The 27022-nt window shown below is 33.4% G+C and overlaps 1 pseudogene; it reads left to right on the top strand.

The window, feature by feature from the left end:
- Positions 1-225: 225 nt before the first annotated feature.
- Positions 226-27022, top strand: part of LOC141499078 (transmembrane protein 19-like) — a 44813-nt pseudogene continuing 18016 nt past the window's right edge.

Raw genomic sequence — 27022 nt, 5'->3', positions numbered from 1 at the left:
TTATTTTCAGCTCTTGATGACTTCATGGCTGCTCTTGAGGAGAGGAGTCAGACTGTCCCCTCCTTCCTACCCTCTGCTTTTCACACTGGCCCTGTGCTCAGTGGGCTACTTCAGAAGTGAAAAAAAAATCACTTCTGTGCAGGATAAACAAGGCACAAAAGGAAAGCAGCCCTAAGAAGCCTAGGCAGGAGAAAATAATGAATATGTTTCCAGATGACAGTTGTGATGATACCGAGTCAGCCGAATCGAAGCAGACAGTTCCAGATGGCAGAAGATGCCGAGGAGATGGCTTCAGTACCAGTAATGTCTGAAAGGAAAGAAAGGAGCCAGTCTAGACCAAGAGAAAGACCCTGGAGACAGGAGATGGGTAAACAATCTAGAAAGTAAAATATCCACTGGGAGAGAGAGACAGCCAGATAGATAGAGACAAAGAGAGAGGGAGAGAGAGAGAGAGAGAGAGAGAGAGAGAGAGAGAGAGAGAGAGAGAGAGAGAGACAGAGACAGAGAGAGAAAGAGAGAGAGAGAGACAGAGAGACAGAGAGAAAGAAAGGATGGAGAGAGAGAAAGGGAGGGAGAGAGACAGACACAGACAAAGAGACAGAGACAGACAAACAGAGAGACAGAGACAGAGAAAGATAGAGACAGTTCAAGCATTTCTGTAATAAGCTGAGGTAGCTTTATTTCTGAATCTTAAATACATGCCCTTTCAAAGCTTTGCTTTTCTCTCAACATTCATTATTTGTTTTTTTCTTCCTTTCTTTATCATTCTTTATCTCTCTCTCTGTCTCTGTCTCTCTCTGTCTCTAGCTTTAGCCCCTGTTTATTAAGTTGCTCTGTTTCATTTCATATCAGTACTATATAAATAAAGTCACTTTAGAAACCCTCTCCTCCATCATCTTGGGGGCATATATAATAAGCAGGGTTTGCACAACACACTGTTTCATATATTTTTTAACTACTAGTCATAAACCTACATTTAAATGTCACTATTAGCAAAGTCACAAATAAATCTGGCTACATCTACACCACACACACACACACACACACACACAGCAGATGGGACATCAGAAACCATTAGCACAAAAGGGGACCTACACTTTAAAAAGCAAATAATTGCTTTCCGTCCTGTGTCATGTTTTAATTAAAGATAGCAGTGTAATCTACAATATATCTGGAAATTATTAGAAACCTTTTCCAGAGGCAAAAAGGATCGATACCTCTTTGTCTCTGTGGCATAAAACATCTCTGGGTTACTTTGTTCCTACTTGCCACAGTAAACCCCAAGTTGAAAATAAACATAAAAGGAATGGGGGGAAGCCTTGGATTGGCATTTGGAAATAAACCTGGTTGTTTGTAGTGAAGCAATTGGCACTGGCAGAGACCTTAAAGACTTTCTTTCTCACATAACCTGCCTGTGACCTGAGGTCTATGGACCCTGGAAAGATAGTGGATAGATTTCAGGGGATCCATTAGCTATGATAGGAAAAAACAAACAAACCAAAAAAAACCTATCCATATTTGTTTTCACTAATCTGTAAATAAAATTTAGTACTAGCTTCAGTGATTTAGAAACAAATAAAAACCATACATTTTCCTTAAAAAAGATGTCTATGGAATTCACCAGACAGTCAGAGCTCTATCACATACTTACACACACTTGCACACACACACACACACACACAAGACACATATATGCACTCACATAGACATGCAAAGTCTAAGCTCCCTGATCTATTTTAATTCCTTTATTTTGCAGATGAAGAAACTGAGACCCAGACAGAGAGGAAATAACTCAAGTAAGGGAGTACTTTTAGCAATTGGCAGAGCCCAGGACCAAAACCTTTCTTTCCTCAGTTGCACTTCAGTGGTTCCACAGCCCCAAATTACATCTATGCATCAATAGCTTCTAAGCCATCTGTCTGGTGTCCTTTGCTCTGGGGAAGGAGATGAGCAAAGGAGGATTATTAGAGGGCTTCCTGTCTCTCATGTAGAAAAGGTAGAAGTGATGAAAGGGATTAAGAGCCATCCAGAGAATAGATAATGGCCTCTGCAAATGGGTATTGAGGATTCTATTCTCTTCAGTGTCAGCAACTCATACTGCCCTGAGAAAATCCTTTGTACTTACCGCCTCAGTTTTCTTAACTGTATAATGGGTTTAAGAAAGTGACTTCTTCATTTACTTATTCATTCAATCAATAATCATTTAATAACTGATTATCATTAGGAAAGTCCTAAATTAAGTGATTGGAGTGAAGGGAAGGGGAATAGGAGGAAACTAAAAATGATGATAATAATTCAAAACCAGTCCTTCAAAAACATGCCATCGTGGGGAGTTTTATGTACTCATTTAACTGATAGATAATAGACTATCAGTACACAAAATAAATATAAATAAAATACACTGGCAATTCTCAGGAGAGAGAGTACATGCCTCAGGTTGATACAGATAAAACAAGTTGTGAGAGAGCCCAAGATATGTGCTGCTTGCATAAATGCATAAACCACCAGTCTGGTAAATTCTTTGAATGTCTTTAGATAATGAAATATAATTCCCCTAGAAATCTCCCCACCTCCCCAGCCATATACCATACCCATATACCATATGGCAATATAGAAATGACAAAATGGAATGACCATCAAATTATTATCTATGTGATATTTCATTGATGAGTGTCTAAACTCATGAGACCAAGTGATTTTGAATCCATTCTCCTTGTAGTTATTTTGTTAAAACAGAAAACTACTAAAGCACATGGAATTAACCATTAAAGGATGTTAAGATGGTACTTAATATCTGTTTTACTATATACAATTTGGTAGTAATGCATCTGCTGCTTAAAATTCTCTCTTCAAAAAAAGAAATTTGGTATTTTAGAGGAGAAAACTCTTGGTTTTACTTTAATGCAGAGTCTGTGTGAGTGTGTGTGTGTGTGTGTGTGTGTGTGTGTGTGTGTGTGTGTGTGTGTACAGTTCATTGTCTCATGAAAATTGGGGTGGAAGGAAGAGAAGAGAAGGGAGGACTGTTTTATTTTCTCTTTTTGCAACAGCTCCATCTTTGGGTTTCCAAAAGGAACTATCTTTCTTACTCAGGTTTTATAAGAAGAAAAGCTGTAAATCTTCCCTCTGTTATGTTCCTTTGTTCAAGAGAATAGAAAAATAAACTCCATTACTCTATTATCAGGGAATAAAGAAAGAAATAAAAAGATAAGAAAAAGAAGAAATTAAGAAAGTGGAAAAGTAAAAGAAGGAAAAAGAGAGAAAGGAAGAAAGAAAGAATAAATAAGGGGTGAGAGAAATAAGGAGAAAGGAAGAATGAAAGAGAAAATGGAGAAAAAATAGAGAGAAAGAGAATGAAAGAAAGTAAGAAAGTATGAAAGAGGAGTAAAGAAAGAGGAGGGAAGAAAAAGAGATAAAGGAAGAGAAAAGAAGAGGAAGAAAGGAAGAAAGGAAGGAAGGAAAGAAAAGAAAGAAAGGAAGAATGAGAAAAATAAGGAGAAAGGAAGCATGAAAGAGAAAATGGAGAAAAAATAAAGGCTGAGAGAAAGAAAAAGAAAGAAAGAGGGAGGAAGAATGAAAGAGGAGAAAAAGAAAGAAGAGGGAAGAAAAACAGATACAGGAAGAGAAAAGAAAAGTGAAAGGAAAAAGGAAGGAAGGAAAGAAAGAAAGAAAAAAGAAAGAAAAAAGAAAGGAAGGAAGGAAAAAGAAAGAAAGAAAGAAAGAAAGAAAGAAAGAAAGAAAGAAAGAAAGAAAGGAAGGAAGGAAGGAAGGAAGGAAGGAAGGAAGGAAGGAAGGAAGGAAGGAAGGAAGGAAGGAAGGAAGGAAGGAAGGAAGGAAGAAGAAAAAGAAAAAATTAATTGTGTGGGTAGGGGTTGGGCAAAGGCTTCTCTTATGTGACACAACTAAGATCCAGGAACTCATTTAATTAGTCTTCCTCGGGTGGCTTCCCTGCCTGGATCGTAGCCCTCTGCAAGGCAAAGATTTACCCAGGGGTTTCACAGCTCCTGTCTCAGGCAGAGCTTGGCACTGACATTTTCCCTTTAATTTGTTGTTTGGAAACTACAGCACCATGTTAATGATTGTGGGGAGTTAGATGGGCAGATTTTTTTTTTTTGGCAAGTCATTTTAAAATCTTCTTTCTCTTTTCATGAGACCTAGATCAAAAGGTCTCATTCTGATATCAGGAGGAGACAACAGTTCAACAGTGGTGGATCATTTCCAGACAGATACAGACCTGCTCTCCAAATTCATGACCCTAGTGAGCTACCTAGGGATGGAGTAATGAGCTCAAAAAAATAAGAGGAAGTGCCTCTTTCAACTCAAATCCATTGTTGCAGTTGGAGCATGATCTCTACAGGCTAAAGGAGGCAAATATCCTGGGAATAGGCTATTTGTAGCCTAGTTTACAAGGTTCACTGGAACCTGGAAAAGCATGCAAAAGAATGCATTCTGAGAATAAATTTAGAGTGAAAAAAAATCACAAGGAAGGTATGACAAGAATCTGAGCCAAAGTGAAGATTAGTTTTATGCTGGAAAATTCCTTTACTATCCCTACAATGTCACTTCCCAATGGATAGGGATTGGATCTGTGATTTCACTGGGATAAGGAACTGCCCAAATAAAGTAACTACTTGTAGCCAAGATCAGTACTTTCTCTGCAATCAATTACTAAAGAGTTGCCTAGATATTTTAGAGATTAAGGTCAGAGGTGGGATTAGAACTCATGTCTTCCTGGTCTTGAAGACAGCTTTTTGAACTAAAGCATGACATTTTCGCTTTTAAAAATTCGCATTTATATTGTGCTTTAAGGATTATAAAATATTATCTCCAAGGGAGTCCTATGAGATGGTTAATACAGTTTTATTTTCCCATTTTATAGTTTAGGAAACTAATGCTCTGAAAAGACCAGTTATTTTTCTGTGTTACACAGGAGTATTACTGGTGTTTGAGTTCTGACACAAATCTTTGTCTTCTGAGTCCTGGGCCATCTCTTCCACTGGACCAAATAGAATTTTGAATAGAATATTGAACTTAGAGTTCAGACCCTACCTATGATAATAACTGATTATATAAATGGATAAATCATTTTTTTATCTTGGTTTCTCAGTTTCCTCATCTGTTAACTAGGAATAACAATAATTAATACATCTTTCATGAGATTGCTGCAGGACTCATATATAAAAGCTTTGTAAAACTTAAAGCAACATAAAAATGTCAGTTATTATAAAAATCATTGCCATTATTACAAAACTATCTCCTGTTTAAAAGTTTATGAGGTTTTAAGAGGAGAAAACAAAATAAAAGGTATGTAAATTAGAATGGTTAGGCTTTGGAGCTTCCTCAGCATATTCATAGACTATCACTCAAGGCTTTGTGCTACATCTTAAGACATTGAATTGAGTTCCCCTTCATTGTGATGGTCCTTACTGGTTTCTCTGATTCCAATCTGCCTCTTCCTCCTTCCACCTTTCATGCACACAACTTCTCAAATCTTCTTAGCAGACTATTTTTCATTACTCTTCTACTCAGAAAATTCTACTGTTCCCCCAAATGACTACCAGATAAATGTCAACCTCTTTGGATCGAATTATAAAATCTTCTAAACTTTAGCTACAACCTGCCTTTGCAATTTAATCCCTCACTACAGTTATACTACAGTCAAATTGATCTATTTACCAAATACCCATGCTGGCCTCTGGGGTAAGCACCATAAATGGCTAGAGTAGGTGATTCAGACAACACAAAGGACATTCTTATCCATGCTGGAGTCTGGGGTAAGTACCACAAATGGCCAAAGTAGGTGAATCAGACAGCACAAAGGACTTTCTTAAATAAACTTTCAAAAACTAAATTGAGTTGAACAGGAGGAGAAGTGGATACCAGAACGCAAGCCACAATGCTATCTGAAGGAGAGAGTTCATGCAGAGTACTGCTATTAAAGGAAGGAATAGAATAGATTCAGTCTGAGTGGAGAAGATGCATGCATACATGCTTATAATTTTAACTAATAATTCTTTCCAATTCATGGCTATATTAATATTCTAACTCCTTAAGGAGCACAAGTTCTATGGTGACCTCTAAGCTTTAACAATGTAGGTCGAAGTTCTTGTCACCCCAGAGAAAGACCTTGTTTCCTCAAGTTAAAGCCTTGGCAAACTTACCACATTTAAGATTCTGCTTTTTGCTATACTCTAAATGTGCCTCACTACCTTTGCTCCTACTATACCAACCCCTTCTCCATATGTTAATACAATATGTCTTTCAAGACCCAGTTCAAATCCAGTCATTTCTGTAATACAAAATTCAATGTTATGCTGTAAAATGCATAGGAGTTCAGGGGGCAGCTAGGTGGCGCAGTGGATAGAGCACCGGCCCTGGAGTCAGGAGTACCTGAGCTCAAATCCAACCTCAGACACTTTATAATTGCCTAGCTATGTGATCTTTGGTAAGCCACTTATTCCCACTGCCTTAAAAATAAAATAAAATAGAATGAAAATTTTTAAATGCATAGGAGTTCAGAGGAGAGAGTACAATGAAACCTGAAATAGTTGACAATCTGCTAACCTTGAAACAAGATAGACTTCTGCATGATTCACATCTCAGAAATATAGTGGTTCTGTAGCAATGAACAAATCTATGTACATAGCTGACTGTAACTTTCCTCATCTGTAAAATCCATCCATTCATTCATTCATTGACTGAGAATCCATCAATTGCTTATGTGCCAGACACTGTTCTAGGCACTGTGTTATGAAGACAAAATAAATAGATTCTCAAGAAACTTATTTTTCATTTGGGGTGAATAGGGAGACAGAATATTAAGTTTTATTTGTCTATCTAGTTATCCATCTATTTATCTATCATTCCATACTTCTATCAATCTATCTTTCTATATATATCTATCCACCTTTTCACTATCCATTTATCTATCTGTCTATCTATATACCTATCTATCTTTCTATGCACCTATCTATATGTCTAATCATCTATATATCTAAACAAATAAGAGACAACATAGTTTCGTGGGGAAAGAAGTAGCTGCTGAGGAGATTGGGGTGGATTCATGGTAGGAACTGGCACATTAACTGATCCTTGAAGTAATTCCAAGGATTCTTTGGAGTTGGCATATCTTCTAAGTATGGGAGATCATGGGAAATACAGATAGGAGATCAATTTAACTGGAATATAAAATTTTAAGGTCAGAGACAGTTTTTCTTTTGTATTTCTATTCCCATCACCTAACACAGTGCCTGGCACATAATAGGCACTTGAGAAATGCTTATTGATTTGATTTAATAAGTAATAAGGGGATAACAATTGTAGGATTCTTGGAAGAAATTATAAAATAATGTATCGATGCATTCTGCAAAGCATAAAATGCTATATAAAAGTGATTTCTTCCTCTTATTCCTGGTGATAGTTATAATGGTCATAATAGTAGAAGCAGAATCATAGTGGCAGTATTAGTAAAGGAGGAAGAATTGAGGGGCGTAGAGGACAAAGAGGTTAGGTTGAATTTAATAGAACAAAGTACACATTTGTGTTCTAAGTCATAAGAATGACTGAATTAAAGAAACAAATAGGTAAGATGAATTGATTCTTTATTTCACTAAAAGTATGTGTTGAGTGATCTAATTGAGGGTTTTAAAATTTAAGTAAAGAGGAGGAAAAAAAGAAATTTTCATTTATATCTTATGGCTTTGAATGTCTGACTCCTTATTCTTATATTTCCATTTTGGGAGAGAAAAGAAAAAAAAAAGGCTTGTACTGTTTCTCTGACTGCTGGAGTCCCCTTAAGTGCTAACTGCCTGTTGATGGGACACTTTAAATGTTTGAGAATAATAATTGTACCTGGCCTTTTGCCTTAACACCTTTAAAATGCATAGGGCTTTGTTTTTTAAAGGTGACTAAGACAGTTTAATATCACAAAAGGCTGAGTGAGTATCATTGGCAAACACATTTCAAGTCGGAGATGGGTTGGCCCCCTACTGTTCACATTATAAATTCATTTTGTGGGCCTCTAAAAGAGAAAAAAAAAATGTTTCTTGGCGATTTTTTTCCCCTTGAAGCTGTTTACTTCATGACTCCTTGGCAAATGTGTTTGTGTGTGTGTGTGTGTGTGTGTGTGTGTGTGTGTGTGTGTGTGTGTGTATCTTTATCCCCTCTGGTCTAAGGGTTGATATTGGTAAAAAAAATCTGGAAAAAGCTGTGTATGTCAGTGGTTGAAATTTTTTTTACAAAAATAATAATTTGGTTCATGCACCTATTATCACCTTATTTTTTTTTTGGCTATGATTGCATTTTGTATGCAACCAGATAAATTGACCACCTCCATTCACCTTACAAATCTCTCTTGGTATACACACAAACACACACACACACACACACACACACACACACACACACATAAACAATTTGGTGCCAGCTTCTTCATTTTGTCCTTGAAGAGGGAAACAAAGATCTATTTGCCCATGAAAGGATTGGGTTGCATTCAGAGGGGACCCTTACATCAGGTGATACAGAATGCTTTAGTTTCTAGTTGTGGATTGTAGAGGATTGGTTGAGTCACCAGAGGTCCTAAAGGGTCTTAGTTGAACAAGGAACTACTGAAGATCTTTCTAATTTTGACTGTGATTGTAAAATGATAGATATCTAGACTCTAAACTATGTGAGTCTGTGGTTATGCATGCTCTTCAGATCCTAGGAAACCAGCAAAACAAACTGCTACATATAACCTCCCTTGAGCAGTCTCCTGTAATTGTGTAAAATGTCTAAATTCTCAAAGAAAATTATTTTGGAGAATATTAATATTATTACTTTTAATCAGAATCATCTGTCAGCCAATAGCACCATCTGGGAAAAAGAGCAGCAACAACAATAAAATGCTTAAATTCTTTGTAAGGTGGGGAAGGAATGACAGTGGTAATAGAAGATTTTAAAATTCAGCAGTTTAGGCTGCAATAAACTGATCTGAAACAAAAAGCAAGGAGACAGAACCATTTTTTTGTTCAAAAAATACAGATAATCCAGAAACTGTAAAATTTAGCTATTAGACAGTTAATAGGCCTTCCGATTCATTCTAGTTCTGCATTCCCTGAAGAGGTTCACATTAAGAGTAGAAGATGTGACAAATATTAGAGCTGAGTTTGTAGAAGCAACCTCTAGGTCCTCATTTATAGTGTAGAGTTATGAAACAATGGCCTAAGTTTCTTCAGTTCCCTAACTGCTCTTAGTTTCTCTGTGAACTTGGGAAAATAACTAAGAGATCATGATGAGTCCATGGCCTATTCAGTGTCTACTCCTTCCTTTAATCTTCTAAAAAAGGGTAATTTGGAGGCAGTTAGCTGTATACAATGATGAGACCAAAATAATTCTTCTTGTTGTGGTTCTTGTCCTTTTCCTTGTCCTTGTGCTCATCCTTCTTCTCGATCTTGTGTTAGTTCTTCCTCTTGGTCATAATATTCCTGTGGATGTACATTATTCCAGAGAAACAGAATTGGACAGAAGTGTGGGCCCTACTGGTAGTGCCTCCTGGTCCAGTGCAACTAGTAAATTGCAAGCCTCAGAACATCAGCACAGCGGTACAACTAGATTGCACAACCCCAGTGCAGGGAGGGGAGGAAAGGCACTGTCACTGGGAGATTCCAGTGTACAGAAGATCAATGAGCCAGCTTTAGACCAGAAAACTTTGGACAGTACCCCAGTAACAGAATTCTACTTTAAAATAGCCAAAAATAAGTAAAAAATGGAGGAAAACTCAAATCATTATGGTGTTAAGGAATATCATAACACCATATTAGAAGAGGACATTGTTAAAAGACCTGCAATGAAGCCTCAAAGAGGTATATGAATTGTCCTCAAGTCCAAGAGTCTTCTTGGAAGAGTTCAAAAAGGACTTTAAAAATCAAGTAGAAGAATTGGAAAACAAATGAGGTAAGCAAGAGAGTACCAATAGCTAGGAAAAGGAGAGACTCACTGAAAAAAAAACATTTCCTTTTAAAATACAGTTGAGCAAATAGACAAAGAAAACAATGTCTTTAAAAATAGGATTGGTCAAATGAAAAAAGAGGTGCAAAAGCTAAATGAAGAAAAAATAATCTCTTGAAAATTAGAAATGGGCAAGTTGAAGTTAATGACTTTATAAGACATCAAGAATCAGTAAAGCAAAATTTTAAAAAATTTAAAAAAATATGGAAGAAAATGCAAAATACCTCATTGGGGGAAAAATGATCTAAAATGATTCAGAAGAGATCATTTAAGAATTACTGACTACATGAAAGCCATTTTTGAAAAAAGAAGCTGAACAACATCTTTCAAAAATCATCAAGGATGGAGAATATCATCTGTATCCAGAGAAGGAACTATAGAGTTTAAAAAAAGTCCAAAGCTTATTATCTTCAATTTTTGAAAGTTGTCTAACTCTGTTTTCTTTCTTCCTTTTGGATCTGTTACTTCTCTCACAACACATACAATTTTGATCTATGCATATCATGGATACAAATATAAAGACTGCCTTCTGATTGCCTTGTGTTGTTATAGAGGGGAGGGAAGGGAATGAGGAAAGGAGGAAAAAAGTTGTAAAACTCAAAACCTTGCAAAAAATAATTGTTAGAAATTACCAATGTAATTGGTATGTACTTGCATGTAATTGGAAAACAAAATACATAATAAAAAAAGTAATCATCAAGTAAAACTGCCCTAATGTCCTAGAATCAGAGCCATCAATCACCTCCTGAAAGGGGTGAAAATGAAAATGCCAAGCAATATTGTAGCCAAATTTGAAAATTATCAGCTCAAGGTGAAAACAATAAAGGCACACAGAAAGAAACAATCCAAATATCACAGGGCCACAGTCAGAATTACACAGGACTTGGCAGATTCAGTATTAAAGGGTTGTAGGGCCTGGAATAGGATATCCCAGAAAGCTTCTGTTACAAACAAAAATAATTTATCCTGCAAAAATTGAACATATTCTTTCTAGGAAAAAAAGATGGATAATCAAACTTTCCTGATGCAAATAAGAGCTGAACAAAAAATTCAGTTTTCAAATATAAGACACAAAATATGTATGCATAAAAAGGTAAACAGGGAATTTAAAAAATGCTATTCAATAAGTCTATACTGTTCTTATCCCTAAACTAGAAGATGATACATATAAATCTTGAGAACTGTATCTCTATTAGAAGGAGGATACTTGGACAGATGGTATGTGAATAAGTTGATTTTGGTATGTTAATATAAAAAATGAGGTTTGGAAAAAAAGGATTGTATTGGGTAAAGAGGAAAGAAGGAGGCAAAAAATATCATGTAACAAGTTTGCAAAAGACCTATTGCAGTAGAGAGAAAGAATGGAGGTGGTGAGAATTACTTGAATCTTATTTTCATTGGATTTGGCTCAAAGAAGGAATAAACATATGTACCCAGTTGGGTTCAAAAATCTATATTATCCTGCAGGGAATTAAAAGGGGAAAGGGGGAAAAAGGAAAGGAGGAGGTGATAGAATGGAGGACACAAGGGAAGGTAGAAGTAGGAGGGGAAATGGAGGATGAAAAGGGAGGGGGGAGTTGATTGAAGGAAAGGCAGATTGAGGTCTCTCTCAATTGTGGACAGAAATAAAACTGGTGAGGAAGGATAGGGTAAAAGAATAGAATGTAGGGGGAAAAAGTAGGATGTAGGATAATAAAAAGTTGGTGATCATAATCATGAATGTGATTGGAATGAATTCTCCCATAAAATGGAAACAGAAAACAGAGTGAATTAAAAACCAGAATCCCACATTATGTTGTTTACAATTAATACATTTGAAACAGAGATACATGCAGTGTAAAGGTAAAACTTTAGATCAGAATACATCATGCTTCAGCTAAAGCAAGAAAAAAATTCAGGGTTACCATTTCTGATCTTTGAAAAAGCTAAAGTAAAAATAGATTTCATTAAAAGAATAAGGAAGGGAACTATATATTCCAAAAAGGTAATACAGACATTGAAGTAATATCAATACTAAATATAGATGTATCAGCTGGCATAGCATCCAAATACTTAGAAGGGATGTTAAATGAATTACAGGAAGACATAGGAAAATAATACTAGTTAGGGGATTTAAACTTCCCTCTTTCAGAACTAGGACAAATCTACAAACAAAATAAATCAAAAGGAAATTAAGGAGGTGAATCAAAATTTAGAAAAGTTAGATATGATTGACCTCTGAATAAAACTGAATGGGAATAGAAAGGAATATATATATATATATATATATATAGATAGATATATATATATATATCTATCTATATATATATATATATATATATATATATATATATATATATATATTACCCAATGGTACAAGACGCCTACACAAACATGGACCATATATTAGATCAACTTTAAACATCTCAGCAGAAAACTCAGAAAGACAGAAATATTAAATGCATCCTTTTGAGATTATGACTCAATAAAAATTACATTACTATAGGGTCATGGAAAGATAAAAGAAAAATTAGTTAGAAACTAAATAATCTAATTTTTAAAGAATTAATGGATCAAATAACAAATCAAAATAATCGCTAATTTGATTCAACACAATAACAATACTGAGACAACATACCAAAATTAGTGGGATGCAACCAAACAGGAGAAAATTTATATCTCTAAATGGCTACATGAATATAATAGAGAAAGAGGAGGTCAATGAATTGAACTAAATTGAACTAAAAAAGTTAGAAAAAATAAAATCCCTAATTAAATATCAAAATAAAAATTTTGAAAAATCAAAAAGGATTAACAGCATTGAAAGTAATAAAATAATTGAACTAGTAAATAATACTAAAAGTTTATGAAAAATGATAGATAAGCTATTAATTAATTTGATTTCTAAAAAAGAAGAAAACTAAATTTCCAGTATCAAAAATGAAAAGGGTGAATTCATCACCAATTAGAAGTAAATTAAAGTAATTATTCATCATGAATGCCAATAAATCTGATAATCTAAGGGATATGAATGTATATTTACAGAAATATAAATTGCCCAGAATAACAAAAAAAGGAACAAAAATAATTAAATAATCCATTTCAATAAAAGAAATTGAATAAATCATCAATGAACTCCCTAAGAAAAATCTCCAGAACCATATGGATTTAAAGTGAATTATATTGAACAAGCATTCAATATAAGTATTCAAAGAATAATTAAGTATAATTCTATATGAATTATTGCAAAAAATAAGTAAAGGAATTCTTCCAAAATCATTTTATAAGACCAATATGACACTGATATCTAAACCAGGAAGAGTCAAAACAGAAAAAGAACATTATAGACCAATTTCAATAATGAATATTGATGCAAAAATTTAAAAAATATATTACCAAAGAGATTACAACAAGCTATCACTAGAATAATATACTATGATGAAGTAAGATTTATACTCAGAAGCTAGGATTGGTTCAATAATAGGGGAAAAAATGGAATAATTGTCCACTTCAATAATAAAATAAACAGAAATCATTTGATTAACTCATTAGAGATTGATAAGCTTTTGGTAAAATACAGAACCTGTTACTATTAAAAATACTAAAGAGTCAAGAAATAAATGGATCTTTCCTTAAAATCATAAGCAATATCTATCTAAAACCATCAGCAAGCATCATGTGATGGGGACAAGCTAAAAGCATTCCCAATGAGCTCGGGGTGAAATAAGGACACCCATTATCACCACTTTCATTCAATATAATAATAATAAGAGAAATAAGAGAAGAAAAAAGAAACTGAAGGTATTAGAATAGATCATGAGGAAGCAAAACTCAAACTCTTTGCAGATGCTACAATGGCATACCTAGAGAATTCTGGAAAATCAATAAAAAAACTACAATTAACAACTTTAGTTATATGGCAGGATACAAAATAAACCCACATAAATTATAATCATTTCTATATTATTTTTGACAAAGTCCAATAACAAGAACTAGAAAGAGAAATTCTATTTAAAGTAACTGCAGAAAACAAAATATTTGGGAGCATCTGGCAGATCTAGAAAGTGGAGGAGTTTATGACCAAGTGAGAGATAGAGTAAATTATAAATTGCAAAAGGATAATTTTGAATCATTAAATTGGAAAAAAAAATTTCTCAAATAAAACCAATGCAGGCAAGATTAGAAGTAATGCAGAAACAATTTTCTTGGTGCTTTTGATAAAGCACTCATTTCTAAAATATATATAGAGTACTGAGCAAAATGTATTCTTCAATTGGTTAAAGGATATGAATGGGCAGTTTTCAGAAAAAGAAATTAAAGCTATCTATAGTCATATAAAAATGTTCATTATCATTATTGATTAGAGAAATGTTCCTTATCATTATTGATTAGAGAAATGAAAATTAAAACAACTTTGAGGTACAGCCTCACATCTATCAGATTAGCTAAAATGACAAAAAAGGAAAATTATCAATGTTGGAGAGGATATGGGGAAACTGCAACACTATTGTACTATTGGTGGAGTTGTGAATTGATCCAGGCATCCTGGAGAGCAATTTGGAACTGTACCAAAAGGGCAATAAAACTATGAATACTCTTTAATCAAGCAATACCACTACAAGGTTTTTATTCCAAAAGAGATCATAAAAAGTGTGGGGGGAGACCCAAAAGTACAAAACTTTTGTAATGGTGAAGAATTAGAAATTGAGGCAATGCCTAACAATTGGGGAATAGCTGAACAAATGATGACATAAGAATGTGATGGAGTACTACTGTTTTATAAAAGAGCAGGAGCATGTGAACTTCACAACAGGCTAGAAAGCTTTGCAAGAACTTATGCTGAGTGAATTGAGCAGAACCAGAAGAACATTATACAACAACAGCAATATTGTGTGATGATCAGCTTTAAATAAATTAACTTCTCTTAACCATTCAGTGATGAAGCACAATTCTAAAAGATTTTCAATTAAACTGCCATTCACATCCAGACAAAATGCAATCCAAAGAGTCTGAATGCAATCCAAAGTATGCTGTTTTTACTTTTTTTAAAACTTGTTTTTATGTTTTTACCCTTTCATTCTAATTTTTCTTTCACAATTTGAGTAACATGGAAATGTGTTGAAAATGGCTGTACATGTATAACCTATATCAGATTATTCATTGTCATGGAGAATAATTGGTTTAAGACCAAAAGAGGGTGGAATAAAAGTAATTTTGTCATTGGAACATAATATGGACGTCTGATATAGATACAGGAGAAAGATGGAGAGATGAAGAGTTAAGGAGTAAGATCAGAAGTCTAGCACAGGGGCATCATTATAATATAGATAGGATACTTCTATTAGCCAGTCAGTCATTGGTCAACAAGCATTTATTATTATAGATCTCTAAAGTTTTGCAAATTGCTTTACATATGTTAACTCATTTGCTTCTCATAAGAACTGCTATTATCATTTCAAATTTATAGATGAGAAAAATGAGACAGAGAGGTGAAATGACTTGCCTAGGATCACCCAGCTACTGAATTTCTTTTTTTAAAAAAATTTATTTATTTAAGGCAATGGGGTTAAATGACTTGTCCAAGGTCACACAGCTAGACAATTGCTAAGTGTCTGAGGCTGGATTTGAACTCAGGTCCTCCTGATTCCAGGGTTGGTGCTCTAGCCACTGTGTCACCTAGTTGCTCACAGATAATGGATTTCTGAAAAAAAATTATTCTTTTAGGGGATAAATTGATGATGAATGACATCAGAAGGAAGTATGACTTGCTTTTTAAAAATTTTTGCTTCTACTTTTATCTCTCAAGGAAAATGACTTTTGTGGTGAAAATTATAAGACAAAAATTATTGAACAAAAATGCCTAGGAACTTAATAACCAACATAAATAAGACGAATTCTTCATTTTCTTTGATTAATTCATGACCCCTCACACTGCATGACATCTTTGGGCACTGAAACAAAGTGGTAGATTTGATTGCTGAGTCATCAGTGATATATGAAAGGAAAACAGAAAAGTTGCTATAATGAAGAGAAATGCTAATATAGTATTAATTTTATTATTAATTTTTGCAAGGCAATGCACATAGCTAGGTAATTGAGGTGAGATTTGAACTCAGGTCCTCCTGACTCCAGGGCTGTGCTCCATTCACTGTACCACCTAGTTGACTTTGTAGTATTAATTTTTTTTTTAAAAAGAGGAGACAGAATTTTCAAAGTATAGTCCAATGAGACTGGCTTTGATACCTAGGGAAATTCTATAATAAGTCAGCAAAGAGGTAGTTGGTGACCATCTAGTAGAGGAAACATTGATGAAAATAAACCATTTAGGGTATATCAAAAAAGGAGTTATACCAGACTAACCACATTTCATTTTATCGGCTTGCCAGAGGTATCAAACTCCAAACTCCAAAATTTGGAGTGCAACCACAATTAGATTAAAATTTCATTGGGAAATATTTTTAAGATGAAGTACAATACAGTATAGCTAATGTTAATTTGTGGTTTTCTAATTTAATTTGATATTCATTACTACAGGAAGATAATAATTAGATTAAGAAGTGATTGAGTATTTAAACTCAAAATTAAAGTCTTAATGTCAATGTGGAATGAAGCTTACATGGAATGATTCAGGAATCTGTAACTGAGATTTAAGTTATTTTACATTTTTAATGACCTATGTAGGTAAGGGTATGAGTAGCAAACTCATCAATTTTAGAAATCCAACAAACTAGAAATAATAACTAACACTCTAGAAAATGGAATCTGAATTAAAAATAATCTTGACATGCCTGATCATTGGGCTGAATCTGCTAAGTCAAAAAATAAGGTGGGAAAATGAGTCAAACATTTAAAAAAGAAAAGAAAAAATAAAGAACCAAACTATAGAAGGTTAATATGGTGACAGGGAAAATCAAATCAAAAGAAACAAAAATGTCCCAAAAGCTACATGAAAAGCTAAAAAAAATGAATTGGTATCATACTCAAAAGATAATTCCCAGAATATCTCAAAAATATTTTCAAAATAGAATGAGAGAAAAAGAGGAAAAATTGGAAAAAGAAATGAAAATGATGCAAAAAAATGAAAAAAAAGAAAAAAACAACTTGGCAAACATGATACAAAAATACTGAAGAAAATAACACCTCAAAAAACAGAATAGGCCAATTAGTCAAAGATGTAAAACATTTACTGAAGAAAATTCCTTAAAAATAAAAATTGGCCAAATGGGAAAAAAACTGTACAAAAATTTGCTGAAGAGGAAAACTCATTAAAAACAGAATTGGCAAAAGGAAAAAGAAGGCACAAAACTTCACTGAAGAAAATAATTTCCTAAAAATTTGAATTGGATTAATAAAAGTTAATGACTCCATGAGACATCAAAAAAATAAAATAAAATTGAAAGTATGAAACAAATAGGAAAAAAATATGAACTACCTCATTGAAAAAAGTAACTGATTTGGACAATAGTTTAAAGAAGGAAAGATGATTTAAGAATTAATCCCTGAATAAGAAAAAAATACGCAGACATCAGCCTTCAAGCAATTATCAAGGAAAACTATCCTGATATCATAGAATCAGAGAGTAAAATAGAATATGAAAGAATTTACTGATTACCTCCTGAAAGAGATCTTAAAATGAAAACGCCCTGGATATTATACTCAAATTCCAAAGCTCCCAGGTCAAGGAGGAAATATTTCAAGGAACTAGAAAGATACAATTAAATATTGTAGGGCCACAATCAAAATAACTCAAAATCCTAGAAGTTAATATATTAAAGAATCAGAGGGTTTGAAATATAATGTTCTAGAGGATAAAGGAACTAGGATTAATAGCAAGAATCACATATTCAATAATACTTAGTATAATCATTCAGGGATTTAAAAAATATTCAATAAAATAGAGAATTTTAAGCATTCCTGATGCAAAGATCAGAGATGAATAGAAATTTTGAACTCAAAAACAATACTCAAGAAAAATTTTAAAAATCAATAGGAAAGAGAAATCATAAATGACTCAATAAGCAAACTATTTAAATTCCTACATGGGATGATAATACTTGTAACTCAAGAACTTTCTCATTATTAACGCTCTTAGAAGTAAAGATAGACAGAAGGCATAGGTATGAATTTACTACAATGTGATGTTATCCAAAAAAATAAAAGTTATTGTCTGAAGGAGGGATGCATTAGAAAAAAGGGAAATTAGAATGGGGCAAATTATCTCATAAAAGAATCATGAAAGGGAAACAGTGAAAGGGAGTATGAGGAAGCTGAGGAAGACCTTAGACTTTAAATTAAAATTGGTTCAAAGAGAATAACATATTTACTAAGGTGGACATAGGAACATCTCTTTCCTTATAGAAAGATAGAAGGAGAAGTAAATAAAATAAGGTGATTTTAAAATAGATGAATTTGGGAAGGAGGTGGTTAAAAGCAAAATTTGCTTTTTTAGACTAGAGGAATATACATTTAGAAATCACAAATTTTTATAAGTGTTTCTGATAAAGGCATGATTTCACAAATATATAGAGAAATGATCCCAATTTATAAAAACAAAATCCATTCCTCCTTTGATATCAAAGGATATGATGAGCAAGGAGTTTTTAGATAAAGTAATCAAGCTAACTATGACTTAGAAAAAAGCTCTCAATCACTATTGATTAGAAAAATGAAAATTAAACTAATTCTGATTGGCTAACATGACAGAAGAAAAATGGCAAATGTTGGGTCGGATATGGGAAAACTGAGACACTGATGTTCCATTGATGGAATTATAAAGCGATTCAGCCTTTCTAGAGCAATTTGCAACTATACCACCCCACCCAATATAGGCTAAATAACATTTCAAGTGCTAAATTTCCCAGCTCACACTCAGTCCAGGTACTCTTGTTCCTTCACAGACTATCTCAATTCATCTATAGGAGCAATCATTACTGGAACTTCCTACCAAAATAAGACCTTCTTCATTCTTTGCAATTTTTAGTCCTCCCCTCATTTTCCTCTCACACATTGCTGTATACTCTTCTTTTTTATGAGACTACAAAAGTCATCTTTCTTTGATGACCCCAAAACATCATACATTTTCCTATCTATTTTCATTTACTCTCCCATTGTGTAGTGTTGTTAAAACAGTAACAATACTATTTCACCTAAAGTCAGAATTGTTGCTAGGATATTTCGACAGATTTCTATTTTCTTCACTGTTTCTAATTATATATTTAGAAATAAGTGTCTTAATGGTTTTTCTGCTGTCATTATGTAAATGCTGTCCTTGACTGCTTTATTCATTCTTCCTGCTTTTCTGTTTTCTGGGTTATTTGAAAAGCAAAAAATTCCTCAGCTGGATTTTCCTTCTAAAGATATTTCAAATGCTATCAATTAACCTCTATTCACTGGATTGCATTTTGTTTTGGATTCTGTTATGGTAGAATTTAAAGTGAACTGAAATTGTTTATCTTTGCTGCAAACTTTCTGTTTTGAAGAGGTTTGTGAGATTTATAGGTAAGGTCAAAGAAAAGTCTAGTCCTCCATCTTGTACTCGTGATCTAAAAGTGACCCAATCATCTCTTAACTTTCAAATCTTATGGTCTTTTCATTAATTAAAAAATTATTGTGTTGTTTTTACATAAAGATATTTACATATTACTCTCCAATTCCTACACGATCTCCTATAATAAAGTAAAACACATAAAACCAATAATAGAGAAATTACCTCCAGAAGTACACATAACATTACACATCTCTTTCCTCTATTTAAAAAGAAAAAAAAAACAACAATCTCTTTCTTTTTCTATACTCCATCTCATTGGGAAAATGAATTTAAAAAAAAGAAACACAATTATTTCAATCAATATAGTCAACTAAAGAAAAATCTCACTGGATACATTATATATCTTAAATTCATTATTTGTTTATTGTAGATAGTACATTTTATCATTATTCTTCTGAAATTATTAATGACTTTTTCATTGATCATAGTTCTTATAGCATTTAAACTTGTTTTCACAATATTGTAATAGTGTGCATTGTTCTAGTTCTGCTTATTTCATTTATCAGTTTGCAAAATTTTTGTAATATTGATGACAGAGTATATAAACTGTTCTTCTTGCTCTGCCTACTTCAATCCATATCTGCTTATATAAATTTCCCAGGTCTTTTAGAAATCCTCTATATCATAATTTTTATGCAAAATAGCATTTCATTATGTTCATATACCAAGACAATCAGTCATTCTTCAATTGTGAGGCATCATCTTAGTTTCCTTCTTTGCCATCACAAAAGAACTGCTATAAATATTTTTTGTATATGATATCATAGAAGATAAAATGGTTCATTCTGATTATATAAAACAAAACTTTTGCATTAACAAATATAATAAATGTGATGTTAATAGGAAACTATTAACAAAGAAAAATATTTGCAGCAAGTTTCTTTTAAAAGGCTCTAATATTTGATATATGAAAAATTGATTCACATGTATAAGAAAATAGTTATTATCAAATGAGAAATAGTCTAAGGATATGAACAGACAGTTCTCAAAGGAAGAAATGCAGGCTATCTAAAACATTTTTAAAATTGGTCCAAATCATTACTAATTAGAGAATGAGATTCTAATGAGATTCTATCTCATAATAATTATAATGTCAAAGATGCCTAAAAAAGGCAAATAATACATATTGGAGGGCCTGTCAGAATATAGACAAATTTTGGAGACCTGTAAATGGGTACCATATTGGTTCAGCTGTGTACCCTTTTCATAGTTAGACTACTGCTAGACCTAGATCCAAAAGAGATTGAAGATAGATGAAAGTATTCTTAATAATGGATTTTTTCTTAGCCCTTATCCCTCTTGACCTTATTATTCCATTTGAAACTGTTGACTACCTGTTTTTGCGGGGTACTCTTCCTGTCTGTGTTTAAATGACAGTATTTCCAACTTCTCCTGTCTATTTGATCATTCCATATGTTTTTTGGCTATTCATCTTTCATAACAGATTTATTAATTGTATGTGTTCCCCAAAATTCTTTCTTATAGTTCCTTACCTTCTCACTCTAAATTTCCTTTCTTTGTAATGTCATTAGCTCCCATAATTTAAATCATTATATTTATGAAGCAACTCTTAGATCTATATATCCATCCCCAGTCTCTTCCCTGATCTTCTGTCAGAATCACCTGAAGACATTTGAAATATATCCAATACTGAACTGAATTTTCCTTTCCCTCAAACTATTTAATTGTTGCTGTCCTTTATTCTCTAAGAATTCCATGACTTCAAGTAAATGGTGTCATGACATGCATATAATTTGGATTTAAGTGAGGGAATTTAGTGCAAAGGCATCATTCTCACTATCTCTTCCAGAATCATCTCAATTAAGTGAACTGGCATAGTAGGGACATGATGGCTGGTTCTGGATATAGTGGAAGACCTTGGTTTTTTAAGATTGTAGTTCTTTGCTGTATCTGGCATCTTCCAAATTTACCTATTTCTGCTGAAAATAATCATAACCTCAGCATCATTCTCAATACCACATTCTCCCCACATATTCAATCAGTTGCAAATCTTCTTTCTACCTTCACATATTCATAGCCAATCCCTCAACTAACAGAACTACTACCTTAGGTCTAATGTTCATCAGTTTTCATCTAGATTATTTCAATAAACTACAAAATCGACTCCCTATTGCAAGCTTTTCTTCTTACTATTACCAAAGTAAATTTCCATTTCCCTCCTCTACTAAAGTTCTAGAGCAGGAATGGGGACTGTCTGACCCATGGGCTGATTGTATAAAGCCTTCAAAATCATTTAGTTTGTCACTGCCATGGCAACCACAGGTGTGATTCAAAATTCAATATATCTAGGAGCTTTTTAGAATGATGTAATTAAATGTTTAACCGAATATAGCAGGCAAATTTTGTTATAAATATCCAAATGTCCATTGATTGAAGAAGAGGTCCTCCATCCTTGCTCTAGAGGCTTTCTAAATTGTCTCTAGGGTAGAATATTTTTTTTTAATTTTGACTTTCAAAGCCTTACAAAGATTGTCATCAAGTTATCTCTCCAACCTCCCTCTTGTACAGCCAGTAATACAGCTAAACTGGTCCTCTCTCTGTTCCTCAGATTCAACACTCATCTTCCAGCCCTGTACTTTTTTACTGACTCTTCCACTTTCTTTACCACAAAAAGATACTCTTTTCCATTGCAAGTTAGGTTCAAGCACCATCCTATATTGATACGCTTTCCTGAAACCCCATCAGTTAGTATTCCCTTAATTTATATTTCACTACTTTTTGCATATTTGTATTTATTCAGTTTACTTGTACTGTTAATATAGGGAATGGTTAATCCTAGTTTCATGATAGTTCTCTGGGCCTCTGGAAGGAGGTGTGATGGTCCAAGGGACAGGAGGTTACTACCACTCTCAGGTTTTTGTGCTTAGCTGCCTGTAGATGACAGTTGGATAACAGTTGTTGCTGGTGGTAGAGAGTAAAAGATATAAATAGATTTATTCCTGTATGAGTTGGACTAAACAAAGTCCCCTTCAGCTTCTCAAACACTGTTATCTGTATCATTTTTAAAACTATATAATCTGTTCATGTTTTATGCTATAAAAAAGATTTTCCTGTGAGATACACAAAGCAAGCATTATTATGCCCCTTTTTTAATTGAGAAAATAATCACTTAGAGAGGTTGTGATTTGCTTAAAATCCCACAGCTAAAAAGTATTGTAGAAGATATTCAAATCCAGGCCTCCTAGTACCATGTCCAGCTCTCAGTTTACATTCCATTTGACTACACTACTCAAGCAAGAAATGTAGGTACTTTGTAACACTTATTAAATTACATAGTTTTGTACAGAGAGATTGCTTTCTTTTTCTTCAAATGATATCTTATTTTTCCAATTACATATTATGAAAGTTTTTCAACTGTCATCCACATGCATATAAATATTTTAAGTTGCATAATTTACTTCCACCCTTCCCACCTCCCCTCTCCTCAGAAGCAAACAGTCAGGTGAATATTGTACATAAACATTTGTGTTTAACATGTTTACAGATTAGTCATTTTCAGTATGAGGAATTAGGATTAAGGGAGAAGAAAGAAAATCATGATATAGGAAAGAAATATGTAAGAGAAATTTTATAAAAAGTGAATGTAGTGTTCATTCAGATTCTGAAGGATAAAATTTGCTTTTATTTGGTTTTGTTTTTCTTCCTCTGGATGGGGATAGCATTGCCCATAGTCAGTCTGCTAGGGTTGTCCAAGCACTCTGAACTGCTGAGAGGTGGTTCATCCATTAAGGTTGATCATTTCACAAAGTTGTTATTAATGTGTGGAATGTTCTCTTGGTTCGGCTCCCTACACTCAGCATTGGATCCCGTAATTCATTCCGTGCTTCTCTAGAGACTGATCATTCCTGGTTTCTTTTCTTTTCTTTTCTTTTCTTTTCTTTTCTTTTCTTTTCTTTTCTTTTCTTTTCTTTTCTTTTCTTTTCTTTTCTTTTCTTTTCTTTTCTTTTCTTTTCTTTTCTTTTCTTTTCTTTTCTTTTTTTCTTTTCTTTTCTTTTGGTGTATGCAAGGCAGTGGGGTTAAGTGGCTTGCCCAAGGCCTCACAGCTAGGTAATTATTAAGTGTCTGAGACTGGATTTGAAGTCAGGTACTCCTGACTCCAGGGCTGGTGCTCTATCCACTGCACCACCTAGACACCCCTATTCCTGGTTTCTTCTAGAACAATAGTATTCCATAATATTTATATGCCATAACTTGTTCAGTCATTCCCCAGTTTGATGTTCATTCCCTCAATTTCCAATTTTTGGAATTGGAGCTGCTATGACTCTTTTGAAATGTGGGAGTTTTCCCATTTTTAATGGTTTCTTCTGAATATAGACCTAGTATTGAAATCGCTTGTTCAAAGGGTATGATCTGTTTTATTATTCTTTGGGTATAGTTTCCTATTGCTCTCCAGAATGGTTAGATCTGTTCACAACTCCACCAATAATGCACTGATGTCCCAATCATTCCACAACCTCTCCAACATTGATCATTTTCCCTTTTTGTCATCTTAGTAAATATGATGGGTGTGAAATGGAATCTCATAGTTGTTTCAGTTTGCTTTTCTCTAATCAGTAATGACTTGTAACATCTTTTCATATGATTACATATAGCTTTAATTTCTTCATTTAAAAATTGTCTGTTCACATTTGTCTATTCATATCCTTTGACATTAATCAACTGGGGGATGACTTGTAAGCTCATAAACTTTATGTAATTCTCTATATACTTTGGAAACCTTAGCTGTGAAAATTATTTCCCAGCTTTCTGTTTCCCTTCTACTTTTGGCAGCATTGGTTTAGAGCAAAATCTTTATAATCCAGTCAAAATGATCCATTTTTTCAATTTAAAATATACTCTATTTTTTACTTGATCATAGATTTCTTCCCTTTACATATATTTGACAGAGAGAGCATTTCTTGGTCTACTAATTTATCCATGAAATCACGGTTTATGTCTAAATCCTGTACCCATTTTGACTTTTTTGATATAGGGTGTGAGATGCCAAGTTTTTGCCATATTATTTTCTAGTTTTCCCAACATTTTTTTTTCAAATATTAAGTGTTCACCCCAGAAGCTAATGTCTTTGGATATGTAAGAGTAGATTACTATAAGCATTTTTTACTATTTCTTTTGAATTATCTCAATCCATTGATCCATTATTCTATTTCTTAACCAATGCCAAGCAGTTTTGATGAGCTATTTGAGCTAGGGTACTTTCCTTTATAAATTTTTCATCAGTCCCCTTGTTATTCTTGATCTTTTGTTGTTCCAGATGAATTTTGTTACTATTTTTTCTAACAGTAAAATACTTTTTGGTAGTTTGATTGAAAAGGCACGGAATAAGTAATTTAATTTGGGTAGAATTGTCATTTTTTACATTAGCTCAACCTAACCATGAGCAATGGACATTTTCCAATTGTTAGATCTGATTTTATTTCTATGAGAAATGATTTGTAATTGTGTTTATATAGTTTCTGGGTTGGTCTTGGGAGGTAGATTCTCAGGTATTTAATTTTGTCTGAGTTACTTTAAATGGAATTTCCCTTTCTATTTCTTGATCTTTGGCTTTATTGTTTATATATAGAAAAGTTGATGATTTATGTGGGTTTATTTTATATCCTGATCCTTTGCTAATTTTGTTAATTGTTTCAAGCATTTTTTTAGATGATTTCCCTGGGTTCTCTAAGTATATCATCATATCATCTGCAAAGAGTGAAAGTATGCTTCCTTATTGCTGGTTCTGATTCATTCAATTTATTTTTCTTCCCTTATTGCTAAAGGTAATATTTCTAATACCATATTGAATAATAATGGAGATAATGTATATTCTTGTTTCAACCTGATCTTATTGGAAATGTTCCTAGTTTATCCCCAGTACATATAATATTTGTTGATGACTTTAGCCAGATACTGCTTAGTATTTTAAGGAAAACTAAACTTTCTAGTGTTTTTAATAGGATTGGATGTATTTTATCAAAGGCTTTTTCAATAACTATTGAGATAATCATTATTTCTGTTGGTTTTGTTATTGTTATGTTCAATTATGTTGAGTGCTTTCCTAATATTGAACCATCCCTGTCAACCTGGTATAAATCATATCTGATTATGGTGTATTATCCAAGTAGTAACTTTCTGTAATCTCTTTGCTGAAATTTTATTTAAGATTTTTGCATCAGTGTTAGGGAAATTGGTCTATGATTTTTTTCTCAGTTTTGGGTTTTGGTTCATCCTGGTTTAGGAATCAGCATCATTTTGGTGTCATAAAAGGAATTTGCCATTACTCCTTCTTCCCCTATTTTTTTAAAATAGTTTATGTAGAATAGGAATCAATTGTCTCCTAAATGTTTGATAGAATTGTTATAAATTCATCTGGACTTGGAGATTTTTCCTTAGGAGTTTTTGATGATTTCTTCAATTTCTTTTTCTGAAATGGGGCTATTTAAATATTTTATTTCCTCTTCTGTTAATCTGAGCAGTTTGTAGTTTTGTAAATATTCATCCATTTCAATCAGGTTACCGAATTTATTTTCATACAGTTTAGCCAAATAGTTCTGAATTATCTTTTAAATTTCCTTCTCATTGTTGGTTAGTCTAGCTGGGCTTTACTTCCCCCCCCCCCCAAAGAGTCAGATCTTCACTGAAAATCCTCCATGTTTTCTACCATTGAAAACTTCTTTGTATCTTGTCTTGTTTTTATGGGATCTACAGCTTTAAAATCTGGGCAGAAGCTTCATTTAGCTTTGCATAGTGAAAACTTTCAGTAGCATGCTAGATTCATGCCACCATCTTGGCTTTGCCCCTGAAGTTTCTAGAGAAATTTCTTAATGCAAAACCCATCTCTGTAAGACAAGCTCAAGTAATAGAAGGCCATCTGCATAATTCATATTAAGCTCATAGAAACATTCATTTTTTCCATATTTTTGGTATCAGGTGGGGTGGGGTTAAGTTGACGATGCTACATGGAAGAGCATCTATGGAAGTTGGAAGATGGATTTAATTTTTAAAAAGAAGTTGGGGGAAGTGGAAGAATTCAGAATTTAATTTGGAAGAAAAGGAGAGGATAACAATGTTCCAGACAGATGGGTGTACATAAAGTCTCAGGAGAAGACAAATCATAAAGAAGGAATGGTAAGTAGACTTGTTTTGTCAGATCTGAGAGAATGAGCCAGGAGATACAGAGCAGGAGAAGACTATTAGGAACAAGTCTTGATATTCTTCTTTTCTCTTTCCCATTGGTCTCTCAAATATCCTTGCTATGTCTCCATGATGAGGCAGAACACCATCCACAGATTCCCAAGTCCAAATTGAAGTGTAATAAGATGATGTATTTAGAGATAAGGGTTCTACATGAGGGGTCTAACAATTCCAACTCTTCATTTTAGAGTTTAGAAACCTTTGGTCTAGAACATCAGAAATATAGTCCTAGAAGGAATTTTAAAAGGCATATGGTTTAATTCTCCCATTTTACTGAAGAGGAAATTGAGGCACAGCATAATTAAATAACATGCC

This window comes from Macrotis lagotis, chromosome X, assembly GCF_037893015.1.
Source record: "Macrotis lagotis isolate mMagLag1 chromosome X, bilby.v1.9.chrom.fasta, whole genome shotgun sequence".
Taxonomy (NCBI): domain Eukaryota; kingdom Metazoa; phylum Chordata; class Mammalia; order Peramelemorphia; family Peramelidae; genus Macrotis; species Macrotis lagotis.
The sequence above is the reverse complement of the archived record's forward strand: the minus strand, read 5'-3'. Positions and strand labels throughout refer to the sequence as shown.